Genomic DNA, 13,975 nt, shown 5'->3' on the forward strand with positions numbered 1-13,975 from the left:
TTGTTTTCTATTTCTCCCCTCCACTGTAGGGACCAGGGCTGCAGGCTAATCTGCGTATTGCTCTGTCACTCTCCTCTCCCTTCCCTCAGACTTCGTGTTTAATTGGGGACACTCTGCATTCAGCTTTTATCTTGACCTCAGAAGATTAACTGCCGATAAAGATAATAATCTCTGCGGCTCTGGTAGGGGCGAGCACTGTAATTTTCTCGCCGTTTCTGCACAAGTGCTTCAGCTGAATGGGGACAAAGCTCTGACAGTTAGTTAAACTCTTGAATGTGAGTTTTGTGTTGCACAAAAGCAAAAAAAAAAACACCAATTATCTGAATGGCTACTTTCACAAAACAACATTGTAGCACTGAATCAGATAATGACAATGAACTGAAATTGTACGAGGTCCCAGAGGGTTCAGAGCTCAACCGTTAGGTTTGTTTTTAAAACTCCATAAAACTGCAAGCCACCCACACCGTGAAGCAAACAGTTCATTTACCGAAACCAACATATTGACGCCTGATCTTTGAGCGAACGATCTCTCTCGCAGGATCAAGAACTGTCAAGTTATTGTTGTCAGCGTTTCTTGTTTGGAGAACATGCTGCTTCCTGGCCTCTTGATCACTAGTACTGCAGATTAGCACACCTAGTGCACCCCCTGCACCAGGGGCAGCTTTAATCTGGGAAAGCAGTGGGATTAGTGAACAGAGTTACAGCCAAAATAACTCCAAGGCAGTCGTCTGTCTGAGGCCGAATGCTGGAAGTTTTTTTCCAGTCCACATGCACGTGGCCCCCCTTAGACCATGAAAGCTAAATTCCATTCTGACCGATTGAAGCAGGCTTTGTTTGTCAGAATTAATGATTGTGACATATCTTCACTTTTTGCACCACAGTGATACATTTGCTGAAATTAAAGCTCTATCACTGTTATGTGTATGTGTGGTCTTGCTGTTCACACATATCAATTTGTGAGTTCAGACCATGCCTTCAACGTGCGGTGGTAGTATGAGGGGGAACTGATTGAGGGAAGGGAGAGAACTCAGGCTGGATCTCTGGGCAGCTTCTGCCTGTAGCTTGAAGGCCAGATCCCCCCTCATAGCTGTAGTAGGACTGATGCAGCACTGAAGAATGGGGAGGAGATTGCGAACACTTCGTCTGGGGAACGGAAGGTGAGGATGCGGATTTATAGGGCGTTGGATTGAAAGAAAGACGGGTTTCAGCCATGCTCCTCTCCTCAATCTTCAGTTATAACAAAACTGCATTTAAAATTCTCCAGTACAATTGCTTCTCACGTATTACTTTAAATTGAATTCTTATTTGCAAGCCGGAATGTTGGGTCGAGGGGGTCTCGATTTGTGGGAAATGAATGTCCTGTAGCCTCTGCGTACATCTGGCTTAAAAGCTGTAGGTGGTGCTTTAATTATTTCTTGCCTACCTAAATCGTTTATTTTGAAAGCCTGTGCTACTTATCGATAGCACTGAAATGAATGTTATGGCTTGAAACGTTCCTTCCTCAGGTTTTCCTCCGGCCGCCAATATGATGGTGGGGAAAAGCGATCCGCAGCCATCCTGGGACCACTGATAGATATGGTCACACTTTAGAGTGGTAAACACTATTGATTCTGTCCCACTATCATCTCTAATTTTCTTCCAGCCACTGCACAATGGGAGCCTTTATGACTAATCACACCCACTTGCTGGGTTAGAACAAGGCATGTGTGGCGTGTGTGGTTTTTTTCAGTAGGTAGTGTGCTTGCGGCTCTCAGACGGTGCATGTCAGTATTGAAGTGTTTCTGGGCTGTCACATCTTCCCACTTCCTTTGCTCTAATGTGATCGATTGAGCCAGCAACAGGGCTGTAACATGCTCCTCTACAGGATGCTTTGATAGTGACATTTCAGGCACAGTTAGACACTATTTCCCCAGGCCATTAAATAAAAAAGAGTGGCCCCCAAGAGAGATCAAGTTTTTTTGGAGGCCTAGTCCTTGAGCTACTCTGAGAACTGGTGACTAGTAAGAGATGGACATCTGTACGGCCAGACATTCTGAGGGTTAGGCTCTCTGTAATCTGCATGCAAGAATCAAATCTGTGGTCTTGGCCCTAATGTCAAAAGATCAGCTGCTATTTAGTTTTAAAGATGTAGCAGGAAGACTGCACTCTTAAAGTCAACGTGAATCGGGTATCACAATGCATTTTTCATTTGCACCGTGATGAGTTTCCAAAGAACATGGACATTTTCTGCCCACTTTTTGTAATTACACAATAACTTTGGGGGGTTGTGGGATGGTTGTTGAAAATGGTACATTACTGATGACATATTTTTGAGAATAACTTTGCCATAAACCACCCTTACCAGTACGCAGAAACCTCAGAAATGTTCTAACCTGATAGCCTCTAGAATTGTTTCTTTCAGAGATTTAATGTTGATTTAGAAGCTATTAGATATAATGACAATATGGTAACTCTAAATATAGGTGTACATTCTTTCATGTAGACTATAAACCGCCAACACTGGTGCCCTCCACTTAGCAGACCCAGTTTGCACCACTGCGATCAAAGATTACAGGAAGAACTTTGTCTTTTGAACTGTATGCTCTGATGAGTCATGGCCAAGGACATTAACTAACAAGGTCAATTGGACTTTAAACATAAAGGTAGCAAAAAACATTTTTTGGAGTAATGAACCTTCTTAAGGGTCAAATAACCTCTGCATAGTGTTCTGTACATTCGTTAAAGGTTCTAGACTATTCCTATACCTATAATTCTAGCAACTATACTTTTAAAGAGTGAAGGAGACCTTAATTTAACAGGCCAACTGAAGACCATCATAATAGGATCTAACCTCAATAAGAGTCTTGACCTCATGAACTGAACCCTAAGAGATGTTCGTTGAGCAAATGAACTGGAACTTGGAAGTTGTCAAGCTTAAAAGCATTCAACGCCTGTAGCATTAGTATCTCATCCAGAAAGACCTTCTAATAACACGTCCACTTAAGAATGCTTTAATGACGTGCACGAAAACAGCTGCATTCTCCAGTCAATACACTGCAGGAGATGACTTCTTACCACTTATAAAGTGATACTTTTATAAGTTATCTGTCTATGAAGTTCTTTTTTCCTAATTTTGAATGAACTGCTAAATGAAAAGGGCTACCTGTGTCCTCTCTGCATGAGCTGGAGAAGGTTAATACACTTTAGAGTACAATTATAATGACTAATTATCCCTAGGTTAACTATAGCCTGTGGCAGTTTCTTTCATGTCCTGCTAGGTTGGGCTCGACCCAAATCAATGCTAACAGTTATCTTATTAAGCCCCATAACAAAGCTTAACCTCTAACTGAAGAGTGGGTGGCAGTGGGTAGATTGTGTTGACACATAACATTTTAGAACCCATTGTAATGACTCTGGGGTCCAGAAATGGTTCATATCATATTATTTTATAGTCAGACTACCAATGACACAATGACTGATTCAGATTTCCAGTACTGGGGATATTATGAACTGCACATTTTTGTGTTTACCCTCCAATCACATGACTCAGCTCATGAGGGGCTTGATAATTGCATGATGTGAAGGGAAAACAGTACTGAGAGTATTGAGAACCAGTGTCTTATAGGAAAACCATTTTGCATAGTAGCTCATTTCAAACCTACTTGTAAAAGCTTCTGATATATATCAATGGAAAGATTTATGTAGAATGTAAACATTGATTGATTGATTAACCAGGGCCAACTGGTGTAGTAATTTCAGGGACCTCTTTGAATAGTTAATTGCTTGCAGCCAGTATCCCATACTACAATACAGGACATTCTCTGTACACATAGAAAAGAGATATTAATCAAATGACGGAAAGCATACCACCGTTTGGCAATAATAATTAAGTAAACTGTCATTGAAAACGTGATAGCATTTTCCCACGAAACAGCACTGGTGAGAAAACAATGACGACAGCAGAGCAGCTCAGTAAAGTACAAAGACATCAAAGCATCAAATCACAGGTGGCAGATCGACAATGCATGAAGCAGCCATTCTCACTGTATTAATGAAGCCTTAAGACAAGCTTCCATTTTTTTGTAAATTCTGTTACACGAATGGAACTTGGTCTGAAAAATTGCAATCCTATTTCCATCTAACTTATTTTGCCCTGAGATCCCAAAATGCTAAATGCAAACGTAAAAAAAAATTAAATTAATAGCTAAAATACTTTTACCGCTGCTACGCTATCTATCACAGGAGCTACTGGAATGGTGACTATGCTTTGTGACTAATCGACAGCCTTACCCACTTGTTTATTTCTTGATTTATTTGCGCAATCCAGTACACTACAGTTCAAACATTTAGAATGACTTGTCATATTAATAATTGGCGTTATTTTGTTCAACAGTAACACACACACACACACACACACACACACACACACATATCATATAAGCCATTTATCCTCTTGGGTCACAGGGGGAGCTAGAGCCCATCCCAGCAGTTACTGGGTGGAAGGCAGGACACACTCTGGACAGGTAGTAACTTATACAGTGTAGATTTAAATAGTCTAAACTAGACACCCCTGTAATGGATTGGCAGCCTGTCCAGAGCCTTTATTGCCTTCTGTCCAATGAGCGCTGGGATAGGCTCCAGCAACCCCTTGCCACCCAGTATGATAAGCAAGAAAGTTATTTATGTTATTAAATAATAAACAGTGTCCTGGAATGATCACATAGTAATTGCATTCTAAGTTATCTGCCTTGAGATTTAATCCCTACTTTCCAAAAACCAGCCATTCCGGCATCTAACATTTCTTCTTTTTATACAGCGTCCTGCAAATGTGTTGAAACCTATGAGGTTGTATTACTACAGGTGCTGGGCCTCCGAGGCTTTTCTCCCACCCAGCTCCACTTTCACTTCTATTTGATAACGAATCATAACAAAATAATTTTGTACATAGAAATGTCAAAGGAAAATAAGTAAAACATTGGGGTGAAAATGGGAATCCTAGCAACCTGTCATCATCAGATAAACAATACTTAAAGTTTTTATCTTTGTAGAGAAAGTCAAGCTCTGCTCTTGCTTCAGATCTGAGCAATTCCACAGGAGTTTCTGCTTATCCTTCCTCTGTGAGCAGACAACTGATCACTGTAGGTCTCAGAGGATGTGTAGCTGTTAAGAAGCTGCTATTGCAAAAAGGAAATAATAAAAGAAGAAAATCTGTAAATCAAACAAAGGGTGCCAGTCCAAAGTCCATTGTTCTGGTGTTCTCAACGTCATGATTATTAGAGGGAGCAAATTTAACCAACTTCTAAAATTACCGTTGAGGCTTCTGTCATTTTCAGTTAAATAGACGTTTTCTGGTAACACTTTATTTGAAGGCTACCTACATAAGGGCTTCATAACACATTCATAAGCACTGAATAATGTGTTTATGAAGCACTACTTGAACATTTATTAAGTGCTTATGTTGGTTCTCGCAACCTGACATAAGATGTTTTATGAAATAAATGACATTGTACTGACATAATAAGAATAAACATTGAACTTATTTACATCACTAAACATATTTAAAACACTATGCATCACTATGTCAGCATTCTTAAGATGACATTGTATTGATATCAGGTGAAATATGCCTGGAAACCACCCCCTCTTCCCTCTTCCCCTTCACATCAGAAGGTTGATTATGACAGAGAACCAAAAGGGATAAATACATAAAGGTTGTTTTTACAGTTTATGTGTGAAGTATTGTTTTTGCTTCATGTCATTCTTCTCCTCTCTTATACCACATATGATATCAATACAATGTTGTATTAAGAATACTGACATAAATAGTTATGCATAGTGTTTTAAATGTCTTTAGTGCTGTAAATATGTTCAACGTTTATTCTTATTATGTCACTACAATGTCATTTATTTCATAAAACACCTTATGTCAGGTTGCGAGAACCGACATAAGCACTTAATAAATGTTCAAGTAATGCTTCATAAACACATTATTCAGCGCTTATGAATGCGTCATGAAGCCCTTATGTAGGTAGCCTTCAAATAAAGTGTTACCTGTTTTCTGTTTTTTACTGATGCTGAAAAATGCATAACCTGTACTGATAGGCCATTTTGCCCATTCTGAGTTTTGTGACAGCCATGTTTTTGTTGCCAGCATTAATTTGTTTATAACTGTTTATTAAGTTTGTATTTGTTGGATGGTTAGATGTACTATGTAATGTGTTTTTCTCCTAGAAACAAAAGATGTCTTGAATGTATTGTTTTGGATTACATATTGAACTGGCAAATTAACAATATATCAAAGTTAAGTGATACTTTTTTAATCCCACAAATGGGGAAATTCCACCTCCACATTTAAGCTATTCGTGAAATGAAACACCACATACACACTAGTGAATACACACACACTAGGGGGTAGTGAGCACACTTGCCCGGAGCGGTGGGCAGCCCTATCCACAGCGCCCAGGGAGCAATTGGGGGTTAGGTGTCTTGCTCAAGGACACGTCAGTCATGGACTATCGGCTCTGGGGATCGAACCGGTGACCTTCCAGTCACAGGGCCAGTTCCTTAACCTCCAGCCCACGACTGCCCCAAACAACACAAAGAATCTTTTGAGTGCTTTAATGGTTCTTTGGACAGTTAATGAGTTTTCCTCTGATGTATATGGGTTTTCTGAAGAGCCCTTTTTAAGGGCTGTTCTATATATCACCAAAAGGGTCCTGCTCTCATTACAGCCTTTTTGCTAAGAGTGTACAGTTCATTTTCTCTACTTTGGTTCAACTCACATTTTGTTAAGCTATTTAGCTCCTGCTGTCATTCTAAATGTGGAAAAATGATCAGCAGCTGTTGGGTTCCTGTTTTGGTAGACTGGTCTGACTAACATCAATAACAATGATGTATTTATATGTTCTTAGTCAGACTCTGCAATAGAGATGTGCATGTTAACAATATAATGCGTTAAATTATGAACTGTGCACTAGAAATGTGCTAATATTTAATGACATGTTAGTTTTTAATGTCTTATGTTCCTCAATTTTCAATTAAATGAGATTAAATAAGAGTCTATTTGGCCACTGGGCTGTGGACTATGATCCATTAAGGCCATTGACTGAATATGGCCCTGCTGTTTGTGTTGTTTTTTTTCATGACCTGATATATGGCTCTGATGTTTATGGTATTTGTCATGATCCTGGGAGCAAGTAGCTACTCCTTTTGGTTTAACCACAGTATCTGGCTTCCATCTGATGTGGTTTTAAATTCTATTCCTGTACAAAGCAACGTTTAAAGCGTAGTCAGGTTCGGCGGGGCGGCTCGGGTGGAAGATGCCAGCAAATGATCAGACTGGAGCTTATTTATCTCCCCTATAACTAGAGTAATTTGTGACCTATAAAGGGCTGACAGGCCCAAATAGATTTGGACAGTGTTGCCTTAACATCTGGAAACACTGTTTAACTCATCCCATCTCTGGAAGTTTTCACACTTCACACTTCATTAACCTCTCGAGCCCGGAGTCCCTGGGAAGACAGGGGGAGCAAAATGCCTGTTTACACAGCGCTTTCTAAATCACCAGCGAGTGGTTTAGCCATCACTGTGCCACATGAGCGCAGAAAAGGAACCTACAGGTGCTGGGCCTCCGAGGCTTTTTTCCCACCCAGCTCCATTTTCACTTCTAATTGATAATGAATCGGCTCTGAAGTGAGAATGAGTTTGAAGTGTCAGCTCACAGTTGTGCATTTGCTGTACATGCATCGATTTCAATATGTGGCTTGCATTGCTTTCTTTTTTATTTCGCTGGCTGTTTCCATTGAAATGCTGAACTACTGGAAGTGTCAGCCATGCAATAATCTTCATAGGAGCAACTAAAGCTAAAATATATTTTTAGAGGTTAGCTTTAACCGCAGCGTTATTGACTGTAATGTTTATTGCAGCTGAGCTTTATTCGAGTAGAGGTCTCTCTGCTGGACTGTTTGGCTCTCACTGGACTAAATTCAATTAAAGGAGCTGGCAGCTGGCTATATTTTAAAATTTGGGCATGTACAGGTCGAGGTACATGATATGATGCTATCTTCAGTCTGCTCTAAACAAAAAGACTTACGACTGATGTTATATATCCAGGAATTGTTATTGACTTTTCCTCATGCCCAGCTCATTTTATTGATATATTGAAGAAGAATAGCACTGGTCAGCTAAAAGAAAGAGGAGTAGACACACCTACATTAGCCAGACCATGAATGCAAGGAGGAGCATTGCCTGTTAGCAAGCTAAAGTCATTCTCCCTGGATGTTATCCATCCATCAAGTAAAAGACCCTACATACTGCTATTTCATTTTTTTCCTACTTATAATGTTTCGATGCTATGATTGACCAAAATAGCCCTAATTCACTTTTACACGACCGTTTTCCAACCTCTCTTTACTCTGTAGAATTAAGTAGCTTGTTTTTGTTACTGCCTATCAGACTGATGTATGTAAATGAGGTCTATTCTGATTGGCAGGCTTGTTTTAAGGCTTCATTTAAAAATTGGTCCAGGCTGAAACACTCCTTATAACTTCAACGTGGGGCATGTCTCCCAATATATAAATAAACTTCGGCTTGATTTGAATATGTCTGATCTTAATATTCTTTGATAATGTTATTTGTTTTTGTGTTTTAATATTAGCATAGACAGCAAAATACATCAGTGTAATAGGCGTAATTGTAGGTGTACTTTGTTTTCACAGTCTTACATTTTAATTGTTGCATGTAGGCTATAGCCTCCTGACATTGCCCCCCACCACCATACACACACACATACAAACACACACACACTTATCAGACCCTTCCTAGATCTCTCATCTATTTGTGTTTCAACACAGTTAGTCAGGTAAGGATAGTGATGCTTCATAGATTATTACCACTGAGTGGTCTGGCAAAAATAATGTAGCATATATCTTATGCTTCGCTTATCATAACGAATGGAAGTCTGCAGCTAGATACAGCCTCTAAAATCGCTGAATAGACTTAATAACCCAACAGTAAGTTAATTCATCATTTAAAATGCTAGTATGTTAAAGAAATATTCCAGGAGTTTGTCCTAAAAAACGCATTTTCCCTTGGTCGGTTTTTCCATTGTTTGTTTGTTTATTCCATGGAGTATTGAACTGTAGTTTTACCTCGTTTTCCACTGGATATAGAACTGTATCAGCTGTGGGTTCATAACAGTTCCATACGCACAAAAACAGTCAGGCAAAATCACTTCGTCGGTGTGAGAGTTGTGAATGAGTATTATAGCATGTTCCCTGAATGTTTTCATTATAATGTTATCAACGTTAATAGTTAGTTTCACACAGTTAGGTGTGCTGTGAAAAGTGAAAAGTGATGATGTATAGAAACGCATTACCACCCACAACATTCAAACAAGCGCAGAGCAGTAAAATAATCCCGGGTGACTAATAATGTTTCATACTTTCTGTTATTTACATCTTATTCTAACATAACATCTTATTCTAAGATGTAAATCGTAGCACAAATGGTAAAGAATATTTTGTCACTATATTTAATGGTATATATTCTTTGCCCTATGGAATCTTATGCAGTATTTTTTTTTTTTGGTACATCTTCCTTCCCATTTCACTAAAATAATACATCAAATTTAAAAAACAGAAATCTCAAAAAAAAAATTTTTGGGGGGGGGGGTTTGGGTTCATTCCTTTAAGGTTCTTTTTAATATTTCAGTTACCTTCCTAAGTCTTATCTATTCCTATCATCCTTTCTAAAGATTTCCTAATTAAGAGTGAAGACCTAAATAAAAAAATAAATTCCTCTTATTCCTGAGAACTACTCAAAATTTTAAGCTATGCTTTAAAAACAATTACAGATTTTTGAAAATATTGTCATATCTCCAAAACAATAACTTTACAGGAGAGGGCCAAAACACTCTTACCTTTTAATGTAAGTCAATGTGAAGAGATTTTAGATCAAGTGGCCATTTCTAGGCCATTTCTATTGGTCCATACATCATGAAACTTGTACATAATGTAAAGGTAAATGGTGTGTTGAAATGATTTTCTTTGGACATCGACGATATGTTGGAGACTCAAATTGTAGGGCTTTCAACCACAGCATAAAGCCTGAAGTTTGTTGTTTTTGTAAAACCACGTAGAATGAATGAAGTGATATGACTTGAACATTTGGTTCTGTTTGAATTTGAAGCCATTACCATTGATTGAAATTGATTTTTATAATATAACAGAAGACTGGAGCTATGAAGTAGATAGCTAAGACCTTGGCCGGAACCCCACTAGGCTAGGGTTGTGAGGGTGTATGGTCTGGTGAAAATTCTTAGGCTATGCTTAAGAAGAACAGTTTTGACAAAAGCACATCAGTTTAAAGCTCTCAGCTCTCTCTTGTTTACAAGCACTTAAAAAGCCTCCCTCTGTGGCTAGTAGTAATGTATCATCACGGTCTTCTAACATCTAAAAGACATTACTTTAAAATAGTACGAATATTTTGAACTTTACAAATCCTATACTGTGGCTTTAAATATAGACATAAAATAATACAATATTTAATCAGTTTAAGGATAATACCATATTGATGTCTGGCTTCCTCTCTGCATATTGTATATATTATATATCCTCTGTTCCAGTGTATGTACTGCAGGTTTAGCTTGTTAATGCACCTGCATTTTTATGCATTTAGTTTAATGAGCCACATCAAATGGCATTTCAAAATTAGCGTATTAAAATATTTACTAATGTTCTTTAGAGAATAACCAATGCTTATACTGCAATCTATTTCTGTTGCTGGCTGGTTAACTATGGAGAATTCACAATAGCAGTTGACATGAGCCCAAGAACCTTCACTTGGCTAGAATTGGGTGGTTTATTGGATGAAATTGGTTAATGAAACACATCTCACAAGGTGATAATTAGCAGGGAAGACCAAAGCAGTAACAGCTTGTTTCGTATTTAATAACCTCAATGACCAGGGGAGATAGTGGCAGTGTTTGGGTCGGGCTCACGAAGCTAGCTTACACCAGGTCACACGAGTAAATAGACGGCAATTACAAAGAAAGTAGTGTAAGTTCTAGTAACCAGTGGTTGTTGCTGTATAAGTGCTCTCATAGTTCGCCTTAAAGGGCCTTCGGAAACGTGTTTTTCCGTTTATTTATTTATTTATTTATTTAAATAAAAGAGTTTAACGTAGTATGTAAACACTGCTGAAGTTTCAAAATATACCATTCACTCCCCAGACCATACAGCCTTTACATGAAAGCTGATCTGCAGAAAACAGCTTTGCGATGTTGTATATACATATCTTCATTTATTCAGCTGTTCAGCCCCACCCATTCATGCTGAAGATACAAGGAGTGTTGCAGCCCTGTCTGCTCTTTGAAGGAGGCACAATACAGAATGGCCAATCAGAACAGAGCTCATTTACATATATGAGTCTTAAAGGCACAGGAAGGAAGCCTGTTTCATTCTAAGGGATGAAGAGAGGTTGTAAATGATTATGTTAAAATGAATTATGACTGTTTTGCGACACACAAAATTGTAAATACAGTGATAACATAAGATGTGGGCCCTTTAAATATATCTATATTCAATATTCAGTCAATTTACACAGACACCGTGTCTTTTGTTTTGCAGCGTGATCTCTTTCTACTATGCTTTGGCTATATCCAATAAATTTAATAGCGAACAGTGACTGTGACCTCTCCGCAAGGCCACCACCCGCTGGCTTCATCGTAAGATGCTCTGATGAGGCGTGAATTTGCAGACGAAAGCAGCCAGATTTGAGATTATGAGATAATTAATTATTGTTGACGGTGGTCTATACGCTAAATCCACCAGGTCTTGGTATATTTTGAAGAATGAAGTTGCTGGTTAATCAGATAAGACTTAAATGCCCTTAACACTAAACAGCAGTCGCCTAATCCTGTTTTAATTATTTCCACTAGTGTGTGGACCCCCAGCTTTCTTACTCCTTTTCCCCAGTTGTTACTTTTCTTTTGGTAAAACAAAACACAGGTGAGTTGTGTCCAAAACAAGAAAAGGTCCACTATCAATAATCCATCACTTTATGAGGGGCGCTTAAATCAAAGTTCCTTCTAATTCCAATAAGAGGGGAGTGTGCAAAGTGATTACAGGCCAGATGACACGAGGTTGTAATGCTGGTAGCCAGAGAGGAGCAGTGCCACTTGGATCTTTCTCACAATCACTTAAAACGGCACTTGACATTTGGCTCCTATCCTGCAGCTACTCCGCCATGCATTTTAGGATTATTTTACACAGCGTGCCCATTCATCCAGCGGCGGACCTCAGCGCTCTTATCTCCGCCGTGCAAACGCGGCCTTGGATCGTAATTGGCATGGCCATTGTTTTACAGCCGATCCCTAAATTGATTCTTGCAATCGCGTTGAAAGTCACGTGGAAACGTCGTTGACATTTATATCACGGGGAGGAATCAGGCGGGAGCTCGTGCCCAAAGATTTTATGAACGTCTCTTCATCCTCCACCTTTCTATGCCAGTCAGAATCACTGCCCTCTCGTTTGACCCCATGGGCAGACCCTAGGGCCTTGTGAATTTTTAAAAGCACGTGATTTTATTCTATATTCGTTCTTAACGGTGTGTTTTTGTTTTTCAAAATTTCTCCACACTGACATAAACCGAGTGGCTTGATGTGAAAAGCTCAGTTCTGAAGAAACCTAACGAGTCAGAACTCACCACAGTGGGGGCGATGGGAACCTGACGTCCGCTGAGTTTAAAGGGGAGCTCCACTGACTTTTTCAGAACTTCTGCATGTTTAAATGCCTGCGATGGAAGCACAGCGGTGGTGATGGGAACCAGACGTCCTTTGACACCTCTGGTTCCCATGAGCACCACGGTAAAGCGATGTGAGTCAGTAAGTTTCTCTACACACGATCCATTTCACATCAAACCGCTCTGAATGACTGTTTACACCTCAAGGACTGGATTGTGGAGAAATTTGGAGAAATTTGGTGGAATTCCCCTCTAATGCTTCTAACTGCATCGCAGAGAGTATGTCGCATGAAATTTGGGAATACACTGCCTGATGCCTGAGTGAGTCAGTGTGTTGTGATGTGTTTGAGAAGTGGTTTTGTTGTAAAACACTGCCAAGGCGGAGAGGTACAGGGTGTTGTAAGGCAAAATAGTCCCCAAAGAAAACGAGTGTTTTTTTTTTGGGGCGGATCTCTCTTTACCATCAACGTTACCTATAAAAACGCGTGTGCTTTTGTGCAGTAAATAAAATGACTATATTTGCGCTGTGGACGTTGGGACCCCTGGTTACCATCACCACTGTAAAGACTCAGTTTCTCCACAATGAACCCTTTCAGTCAAACCACTCCGAGCGACTCTGCTACCATCTCAACCACTGAATAATACAGACATGTCCAAAATCAGGTGGTTCGCGTCAATCACGCCAACTTCGCGTCTGAGTTCAATTTAAGGTCAAATCCGTGCTCACGAGTACTTTATTAACAGGATCCCTGATCTTGTCTCGCTCGCCTCATCAACACACCCCTTGAAATAGCGCTAAAAACTCGCAGCTGGAATTAGGGGAATGACTCTAAGCTGTTATTGGAGTTTGCCAGATCTCTTCAGAAGACACATCCTCTCGTTAACAGCCTCCTTCTCACGTGTGGCTGTCTGTTCTGGTCTCGCCTTCAAACCCAGCTGCGCTAATTGTGCTCCAGTCACAATCTGGGCGTCTACCAGGCTGTTAAAAATGCCCCTGTGCTAATCACACAAACAGGCAAAGGACTAGAAACGACACCTTTCCCATAAAGAGGGAGGACCTAGAAAATGAGTGCTGAACATTTACGTAATCCGGCAGCGTCGGTGCCAGTCAGTCTAATAAAAAGTGTATCTTCGTAATTGGAGTGGGCCTAATGGCAACTCTCCTCAAGGAATGGGATCACCCCCTGAGTTTGGGGTGGGGGGGTTGAGGGGGTGCAGGGAGAAAAATATGAAATGACAAAAGAAATTAATCTAC

This window comes from Pygocentrus nattereri, chromosome 27 (assembly GCF_015220715.1).
Source record: "Pygocentrus nattereri isolate fPygNat1 chromosome 27, fPygNat1.pri, whole genome shotgun sequence".
Taxonomy (NCBI): Eukaryota; Metazoa; Chordata; class Actinopteri; order Characiformes; family Serrasalmidae; genus Pygocentrus; species Pygocentrus nattereri.